Source organism: Mastomys coucha, unplaced genomic scaffold, assembly GCF_008632895.1.
Source record: "Mastomys coucha isolate ucsf_1 unplaced genomic scaffold, UCSF_Mcou_1 pScaffold7, whole genome shotgun sequence".
Lineage (NCBI taxonomy): Eukaryota > Metazoa > Chordata > Mammalia > Rodentia > Muridae > Mastomys > Mastomys coucha.
In genome coordinates this window covers 18,013,857-18,024,362 of record NW_022196913.1, presented here as the reverse complement: position 1 = coordinate 18,024,362, position 10,506 = coordinate 18,013,857, and the positions used below count along the sequence as shown (strand labels likewise).

The window sequence follows — 10,506 nt, the reverse complement described above, 5'->3', positions numbered from 1 at the left end:
GGTCTACAGAGTGAGTTCCAGGACAGCCAGGGCTACACAGAGAAACCCTGTCTCAAAAAACAAGCAAAAAAGAAAAGAAAAGAAATAGTCTTCAAAACATTTAAATAAAGTTAACAGGAGAAAGTGCAAGAATAATTGTCAGCATTATTGTGTTTGGAAACACCATTAAGAGGAATACAAAAAGCAGCAAAGCATTTTAATCTTTAAGAAATCCCAAGTCAAGACTGAGAATACAGCTCAGTGTCAGAACCGTGGCTTGGCACTCAAGACCATGGGTGTAACACACGCACTCAGGCGTGCACAGGCACATACACACACACACACACACACAAAGACTTAAAGCATCAGGCTAGGCTGTGACAATAGCTTAGTCAGTCAAGTGCTTCCTTTGCAAGCATCTGAGGACCTCAGTTTGACCTTCAGAGCCCATGTTTTAAAAAACAAGAAAAAGAAAAAAAAAGGCTAGGAAAAGCTGGGTGTGGTGGTATATGCATGTAATCCCAGTACTGGGGAGGTAAAGTGGACCCTGGGGCCCAGTGGCCAAATGGCCTGGCCTAATCAGCTAGTTCCAGGCCATTGAGAAATTTAATGTAATAAGGGAGCTGATGGACATGCATAGCTGCCCTACAAGTTACACCAGTACAGCCTCCTTGCACTGGCCACACTTTATTTCCCATTTCAATGGATGAATAACCAGAGGTTACAACAATGAGTGTATTTTATGAACTGATAAATATGTTTTGCTGCCATTTTAAACAGGTCACATTATTATGATTAAAATAAAAAAAGAAGAAACTGTTCTTACCACTGTTTTAATTTCGCACTCACCCAAACTCAATGTATTTAATAGTTCTGCTGCTCCAATACAATGAATGTAAAATAATTATGACTACTGTTCTTCTAAGGAGTGAAGACAACTATGAAACCAATAAAACCTGCAGCAAGTCACATTTGACCAAATCAATGTTAAAGAATAGTCTTACTGCTTTTTAAAAGTCATAATGGGATTAAAAACATACAGATTTAATTCTGTTTGTGGTACATAAATATGGATTACTATATTTAATCATAAGACATCTTCAATGTATAAAATATAGCTAACTTTTAAAAAAGAGATAAGTATAAAGAAAAAAGCCCCAGAAAATATCAAGCATCCCAACAATCTTTTGGATAGCTAATAGCTAAAAACAGTACAAGAAAATGGAAGTAGAGTTAGTCTACACTAGATATAAACTGAATACTTCCAAACCCTGTAGTATTTGACACTTTTAATTAGTAAACTTATCTTACTTATTTAAAACACATCTCCCAGGACCTAGAGCTCAAAAGTTAAGAGCACTTGTTGGTCTTGCAAAGAACCCAACTTTGGTTCCCAGCACACACACATATTTAAATCTTTAAAAAAAAAAATCTAGCCGGGCAGTGGTAGCTCACGCCTTTAATCCCGGCACTTGGGAGGCAAAGACAGGCAGATTTCTGAGTTCTAGGCCAGCCTGGTCTACAAAGTGAGTTCCAGGACAGCCAGGGCTACACAGATAAAACCTGTCTTGAAAAAAATCAAATTAATAATAATAATAATAATAATAATAATAATAATAATAATAATAATATTCTTCCAAGCCAGGTACAGTGAATCTCAGAACAGAAAAGGATAAGCAACTAGGATTGTGAGTGTGAGGTTAGCCTGGGCTACAAAGTAAAACCCTACCTCAAAAAAGCCCAAAACAACAAAACATATTTTCCTCTTTCTTCTGCCTTTGTAATGACAATCAACACTGTCTGACTTGATATCTCCCTGTTCCCTCTTAGTTTTTAACCCCTCAACTCCATTAGCTTCTTCACTGCTTGCATTTATAACAGAGAAAGTATCTCATTGACACCTTCTCCTTCAAGATTACTCAAAAGTGTCTATAATGGGAGCACTCTTCACCTCTGCTCTGTGCACTGCAACCTGGCTTTTGCTCACAATCCTCTATCGAAACTACTCAGGCCAAGAGCAACAATAACTAATTGCCAAATTCATTCCAACAAGCATGTTCCAGTACTTATCTGATCAGACCTCTTTGTAAAATACAAAGCATATGAAAAACAATAATCGTTCTGTTCTTAACCCTCTCTCCTGACTTATGGGATCACATACACACTCATATACATACTTCTATTTATATTTTGTGGGTTTCCTCTTCTGATTACTGTCTAGTGTCCTTGGCTAGACTCTTCTCTGCCAGCTCCTCATGTTGATGAGGCTCTGGATTCTATCCTCCTCCTCCTCCTTTCACTTTCTGTGTATACTCTCCTTTTATAAACTCAGCCACTTCTGAGGTGTCAACTATCACCTACATGTTTAATGACTTCCTAAATGCTCATACAAAGATGAGTCCAGACTTTCTTATATAAGAGGTAGCCAGAAAGTCTCAGGACAGTACCATAACACTTGAAAACAATCTTAAGCTAGCACCATACAAGACCCTCTAATAAAAGACTCTGTGCATTCATTCTCCATATCTACCCCTTTCCAATGTAACTGCTTACCTTCACTGGGATGCCCAGCCTAGTCCTGGCTTATGTCTTTTGTCTAACAGTAATTATTAATGATACCCTTTGTTCTCAAAATACTATCCATTTGACCAACAAACTGTATGACTGCCTCACATACTCACCCATCCCTCTAAGGTTTTGTACCCTACTAGGTAAGTCCTCCTTAAACTTTTTTGTTGTTTTACTTATGAATATAAATATATACATATATGTGTATATGCTCATATATATACTCATATATATACATATATATGTATATATACTCATATACACACATATATATGCATAGATATACATGTATATGTGTGCATGACCTCAGAAACATCATCTATCGCTTTTGAGACAGGGTATCTCACTGTCCTAGAATTTACCAGTTAGGTTAAACTGGACAACTAGCAAGGGGTCCTGTTGTCTCTGCCTCCCCAGAGCTGCAATTTTAAGTGCATGCTACTAAGGCTACCATTTTTACATGGCTTCTGGGGATCAAAATTAGGGTCTCACACATATGAGGCAGAAACCTTACTGAGCCCCTCCCCATGTACTTTACTCCTTCCTGGGCCCTGTCTTTGTTGCTAGGAAGCTAGAATACCTTCATTCTTCTTCTCAACGAATCATTACATCACCACATTCTCAGTCTGTGGAAAGTCAGTATTCACAGGGTTTCCCAACCATAATGCTTCATTTTATCTACTTTCAGGGTTGCATTTACAGTTGTTACCTACTGGCCAAGTTTTGAGTAGGATATTACCATTTATTATCAACATTATATGTTGTCCACAAGAGCTGATCTTCTGGGGTTCGTTATCTATAAGAACAAGTAATCCTAATATACTAGACTTAAGTGTTAACCTTTGTTTTTCATGGTTCCTACTTTGCAGGTTAGCTTGTTTTAATAGCTGGCCAAAAGGACTTTCAAGCTACAAAGATTCAGGTACTCCTGGTTGTGTACCTTCAGGAAGGCTACTGACTAGTGTTGCGAGAAGGATCAGACTAGCACTAGCATTACTATTATTGTGATTAGCACTAAGACTAGCTTCCCAGAAACAGCAGCTATATCTTGACCCTTGTTACTTAAAATTGCCCTAACTCTAGAATTTTAAATTTAGAATTTTCATGTGTACCCCTTTTTCCACCTCTAGTATTCCATTACTACCATAAAGCCTACTCATAAATCCTTTTTTACTAAGATTCTTCACCTTCTCTACTCTCCACATGTAACAGCTTCAAGTTGGCTTGGCTTTTCCTCCTAATTCTGTGTGTCATTGCTTTGAAACCAAAGCAGGTCATAGAGAAAAAACTACTTAACCATTCTGATAACCTCTGAACATTTGTTATTTCAAATCTTGGAAGAATATTTATCAGGACTCAGTAATTAGCTCACTAGTCCTTGTTGAAATTCCTTCATTTCCACATAAGAGCTCTTTTCTGGACTCAATTAGTCATAAAAACAAGAAATTCCAATACACTAGGCTTAAAGTGCTTCCCCCAACTCACATTTTTCTGTCTCATCAGATAACCTTGCTTCATAAAGAAAAGAGCACCCTGGATGCTCAGTTCTATTTCAACCCACTCCCTTATTTCCTTTTCTTTTGCAAATAGGAAGATGCATTGCTACTCTTCTGGGTAACCCTTCTTACCTTTGCTCCTGGGCCCACATCTCCCCTTTCTTTCTTATTATATTCCATCAATTGGCATCTTTCTATTACAGGATGCATCTTTCCCTCAGTCCACACAAGTATCTTTGACATCACTCCTTAAAGAAACACACCTTTGGCCAATCACACCTCCCAGTTCAAGTCTCCATATACTGTCTCCTCTTCATTTCAAAAGCATCAGAAAGACTATACTTATTGAGTAAAGATGTTTTTACATAATTAGACTTATTTTTTTAATTGTAAACAACCTGGTTCAATGAAAAATATCAAACAACTACATTCTCCAAACTTAAAACTGATAGGTTTTTTTCCTTTTCATGTATTTTAAAAAGTAAAAATAATCAGCATCACTATTCACCCAATTTAGACTCTTCAAAGCCTGCTTTTATTCCTTTCCTTTCCTTTATCCCATTTCTTAGGCTAGGACTACTACAGCTGACATTTTTCCTATCTTAAACTAATTCAGGGGGTGGGCTTTTAAAGATTAAATAAAATACTAAGTGTATATTCTACACAAATTAACATGCTATAAAAAGAATATATTGTTATTATATTGTCTTTAGCAAAGTGAACATGAAGTTAGATCACTGACTTATTCTTATAAAATGGATGGGTCTCAGTAATCAATGCTTTCTTTTCTGTTCATGAGTTATGAAGTACTTGGCAACCTAAGATAATTTTTCTGAGAATCAGTGTCAAGAGTTTCAATGTATAGTTTCTCAGATTCACCTCTAATTCTTTAATTTTCAAATGTAAAATAGTCAATTCTTGCTGGGCAAGGTCCACACATCTTTTATTTCAACACTCAAGGAAGGGGGGGTCACAAATTCCAGCCAGCCAGTGCTCAAAACAAACAAAATAGCAATTCTTCAAGTTTCTGGCAAAAATCTACTCTTTATAGAGCAGTTTTAGGTTCACCTCAAAATCAGATGGAAAAAAGAAATCACACGTAGTTGTCTCCACACACACACACACACAGCCTCTCTGGCCATAAACATCCCACACCACAGGTACATTTGTTACTAACAAACGTATATTGACAGTTCATTCTCATCCCAAAGTCACAGTTTACATTAAGACCCACAGTTGTACATACAACAGGTTTTGACAAATGTATGATATATATCCACCACTGTGGTACTGTACTGTCCTAAAAATCCTGTGTTCTCTGCCCATTTATTCTTCCCTTTCTTCAACTTCTTATCTTCTGTCTCCAGAGTTTTGCTTTGCTTTTTCCAGAATGTCTCATACTTGGAATAATATAGTATACAACTTTTTCAGACTAGCTTCTTTTATTTGCTAATATGTACTTCAGATTTCTCTGTCTTTTAAAGCTTGAGGCACTTTTAAATACCACTTATTAAGGTGTAGCTGGCATGACATGTAACACACTGTACATCTTTAAAGTATATAATTTGTTCGGTTTCAACATATGTGTACACCCATGAAACCATGGTCATAATCAAGATAGTGAAACCTGTCTTATCACTCCCTGCAGTTTCCTAGTGCATCCTTGTTATCCCTCCTGTCTGTCTCCTCCCTTTTCCCCATCTATACCCATCCCACCGCTGATATGATTTCTGTCATTATAGATAAGAATACATTTTCTAGATGGAACTACAAAGTACATAGTGGGTTATTTTTGCTGGATTGTGATTGTGTGTGTGTGTCTGTGTGTCTGTGTGTGTGTGTTGTGTGTGTGTGCTTGCCCACACATAAGTATGTTGGGATGTCTGGCTTTCTATACATAACATAATTACATTGTATGATCTTATAGTTCATCCCTCAACTACTAATTAGTAATCCACTGTATAAATGGCTCTTTACTTTTCAAAGATTGGTATAAACAGTTTTATAAACATGACTAAGTTTATGAAACCCTAGTATTCATCTAATTTTTTTATTTATTTAAAATGGCTAGCAGATCTCATTTCCTCACCACTGTGGGTTTAAATTTCAAAGATTAACATTTGAATGAAACAATGACTATCCTTTTGGAAAATAATTTTATTTCTTTCTTAACTAATCAAAACATCTGGTTTTAAGAATTACTATTTCAAATTATTAGGCACTTTTTTTCCTTATTCTATTCTTTCCAGTGCTTAGACTTAGTAAGCATTCAAGAATTCTGAATGTATCACCTCTCTCTCAATTATTATAAGCAAGGCCAGGGGAATTAAGAGGCACAAGGACAAACACTGATGAGAAGCACCAATGAAAAAGTAGTACCAATGAGAATAGAGTTGCCTCACTGACTCCACGATCAGTTTACAATTACTAATCTAATAGGGGATAGATATGCTTAAATTTTATTATAAAAGTATTAATTATTTCCTGGTTCTTTATTATAAAGAGTAGACCTCAGGACTGCATAATTTCCGATATAAGTATTTTGTTGTTGTTCTCTTTCATAGTATTAGAGATTAAACCCAGGGTCCTGTGCATGCCAGACAAGTGCTCTACTACCATGCCACATTCTCAACCCCATTTTCTCTCTTTTTTTTTTTTTTTTTTTTTTTTGTCTGAGACAGGGTTTCTCTGTGTAGCCCTGGCTATCCTGGAACTCACTCTGTAGACCAGGTTAGCCTCGAACTCAGAAATCCGCCTGCCTCTGGGCGGATTTCTCCCAAGGGCTGGGATTAAAGGCATGCGCCACCACTGCCCGGCCCATTTTCTCATTTTTGAGACAGAGCCTTACTAAGCTATTAAACTGTTGAGGCTGGTCTTGAACATGTGATCTTCCTGCTTTAGCCTCCCAAGTAGTTGGGACTACAGAGATGCTCCATCAAGTTTTATAGATCAAAGTATATTGGTCTAATACTTTATATTGTGATGTTAAAAAAAATCTTCATTTAGAATGTGATGCTCCATTTATTTCAAGTCATCTGTAATAAAACAAAAGAATTAAGATAATCTCTTTGTTGCTTATTAGAAAATCATTTTTAAAATTCAAGTCATTTACATTGTAATTTCACAAATGGCCAAGAAAAGCCACATTTGATAACATTTCTGGGACTTAAATTCTTTTTAACAAGCATCTAAAAATAATTTTAAAAAATCATATGAATGTGTTCAAGTTAAATATATCAGCAGACTATAAAAAATACTCTGGAGCTCTGTATTGTATAGCTCTTTCTACAACTAAAACTAACAAACACATGGACTAAATCCAAGCAAATAAAACCAGAGCTATATTTGGGAACATAAATGACTAGGTTGATTCAAAAGAACTAAAAAAAAAAAAAAAGAGCCAGAGAAAGGGCTCAGTAAGAGTACTTTCCTAGCATGCTCAAGGTACTGGGTTTGATTCCCAACACTGGAAGGAAAAAAAGAAGCAAGCATGAAATGAAAATTGCCCATTTATGGGCAAAATTGTTAAGCTCCTGGAATAGTCAAGGCAACATAAAAATTTCTGCAATGCAAAGTCACTAATGTTTATTATGAATAATCTCCACTTGGATGTTTAATTTTATTGCCTAAAGCCTAACCTCCCAACTAAGCCTATTCTTCTCAGAAAGCTCTCAGTATTACCCTATTCTATTGTTCTTGCTAAAGACAAAATTGTTGTTGTCCTTAAAGTCAATAACCTCTCACCACAGCCACAATTCCCAAATCATTTCTGGCAGCATTACTTGGTATCTCTGCTTCTGTTCCTGCTAACCCTTCCCTCAAATGGTGGCATATTTTCCAATTAGCCATATTAGCTCCTTTAAAAAACAAGTTTGATTATATCAGCTTGTAATCAAAAAGAGAACTCCTTTCCCTACAAAGTCTTGTAAAGCCTTTCACAATCTGATCTCTCACCCTTTTAATCCGTCAGAACTCTACAACTCTTAACTGGCTCCAACACAACCAGACCAGCCTCTCAGCTCTCTTCAGAGTCCAGTCCCCACACTATTGCCTCAGGGCTCTTGCAAGTGGCTTTCTCACTGCACATCCTTCCCTCAGAAAAGAGCATGGATCATCCCTCACTTCCTTCCGGTTGTCAAATGTCATTTTTTTCCAGAAGGCCTTTCCTAACTACCTCTAATCAAATTGCAACCCATTTCTGGCTCTGTCTTCTCCCTGTTTTTTCTGTAAGTCCTTTAACATTATCTGACAAAGGTATATTCTATTTATGATCTGAGGTTCTTCCAGAAAATGTATGACCCAAGAGTAGGGGGTATTTCTCTGTTTATAAAAAGTGTCTGGCCCACAATAGGTATTTAAACAGATCTTTACTAAATGCATATGCTGTATATGCAATGTATTGTCTGGGAAATATTTTAATGGAAACTAAATTACAGAAACTCATCTTCCCCTTATGTCCTCTCTCTTCCAAAGTCTCTCAGTATCTATCTGTATTAGTATCAACGTGGGTGACAGCAAAGAGCAACAGAAAAGTTACTTGCAAAGCTCTTTAAAAACAGATATCCCCTCCCAATTACCTAGATAATAAAAGCTAAGAGCCAACATCTTTATTAGTATAAGGTTACTAGGTGTGGAAGTTAAAAGTAATGGCAGACCAGCCAAATGCTTTCAGGAGGAAAAAGCTCAAATCAATGTGCCATATCAATCCGTTAAACAAACCCTGGAGAAAATGCAAAGTGAATTTGATCCTTAAGGAAATACTGGCCAGAATTCAATACAATGTGTATTCAACACGAATCAACACCCTAAAATTTTTTTCTCACACCATCAACTACCAAGCAAGAGTAGCTCGCTCGCTCGCTCGCTCGCTCTCGCTCTCTCTCTCTCTCTCTCTCTCTCTCTCTCTCTCTCTCTCTCTCTCTCTCTCTCTCTCTCTCTCTCTCTCTCTCTCTCTCCTCTCTCCTCTCTCTCTCTCTCTGTGGGGGGAGGGGGGCGCGCGCATCAAGGATGTTTTGCTGTTTTGTTTATCCCTCTGAGGATTGGATGAGGACACTTTTCTTGGCTCCCTGAGCTCCAACCCTCCACCACGAAACCTCGGCCTCCCGGTGGCAGAGGAAATCTCTCTCCCTAGGTCACGTCCCTATTGTATTAGCCTCTCAGCCACCGTTCCAGAGGTGCGCGCCAACCACGGAGGGTTGTTTGCGGAGTCCCGCAGCAGGTGTCACGGGCGGGGAAAGGGACAGCAGGGACTCAGGAGCACCAGGGTGGGGATGACAGATGGGCCCGTGGCGCCAAGTGAGACGCCCTAAAACCTGTCAGCTCCCGCTGTCACCTGATGGAAAGGACCTGGCAGGCTGAGGGTAGCGGCGGTCCGGGACAAGCGCTCCCCGACGTGAAGCGCCCCCTGAGGGGCACCGGCCCGCCGCACCGGCCGGCCGGCGAGTGAAGTTAGCATGGGATCCGGTCCGCGTCGCCGCTAAAGCCCTCGGGGCCGGAGACCGCCTCAATCAGCAACCGTGCAAAGCTCGGAAGGCAAGCGAACCCCGGCCGGGCCGAGCTCCGTGCGGGCACCACCCGTTCCCCCACAGCCGCACGACCCCGCCCGGGCAGCCCGCCACCTTCCCGCCATGCTCCGCTGAGGTCGAGACCCTGGCCCTCTGAAGGAGCCCGCTGTCGTCTTTACCTCCGCTCTGTGGTCCGCCGCGCGCTCTCACCCGGGCAAGAGAATCCGGGACTCCCCACAGCAGCCGGGCCAGCGTGAGCTCTCACCCCCGCCCCCTCAGGTAACCCGGGAAACCGGGAACACCACCCCTTCCTCCCCCGCCCGGACCCAGACCCGCTCCTCTGCGCGTGCGCACAGTCCCCGCCTGGAGCACCTACGGTCCCGCCCCAGCGGGAGGGCACGCCGGGGTCGCCGACGTGATGCGTGGAGAGTCTCAGCCAATGAGAGGAAGAAGGCGGGACAAGGGCTGCGGGGCGGGCCCTGTGCAGCTTCTCTGAGCTCCACCCCTCCCGGCAGCCCTAAGCTTCGTCCAACCCAGGAGATTAAGCCCCTAAAAGCGCAAGCGTAGTGTCTTCTTTCTACTGTAAACTCACGTTTACTGGAAAAACTACATTTGTGTTGAACACTGTTCGAAGTGGCTGACTGACTAGAACTTTACCGTTATGGAGAGATGAATGATCAGTAGCCAAAATTATCTTGGGCTATCTTTAGGGCCTTTAAAAAGCACTTATTACCAACTTCTGGAGCTGACCTAAGATCTTTGTGGCTGTTATGTAAAAAGTTTGGAATGTATTGTTATATTTAGCCAACGACTGGCTTTTCAGCAATGCTCAAAAGAAGAATATCAGCGGGAGATTTTCCTGCTGTGCTGTAGTCTGCCCACCTGATGTCCTTTCCGCTGTATTTGGCAAAAGTATTGATTTACAGTTTTTTGTTCTATGGCTATAAGACCTTGTATAA

The 10,506-nt window shown here is 40.1% G+C and overlaps 1 protein-coding gene across 3 annotated transcripts in view; it reads right to left on the bottom strand.

The window, feature by feature from the left end:
- Positions 1 to 9,897, bottom strand: part of Lyst (lysosomal trafficking regulator) — a 181,335-nt gene extending 171,438 nt beyond the window's left edge. For all 3 annotated transcript variants that reach the window (XM_031359427.1, XM_031359429.1, XM_031359428.1), the window contains exon 1: positions 9,727 to 9,897. The gene's annotated coding sequence lies outside the window, so the exon portion shown is untranslated. The remainder of the gene's footprint in view (positions 1 to 9,726) is intronic.
- Between the last annotated feature and the right edge of the window lie 609 nt (positions 9,898 to 10,506).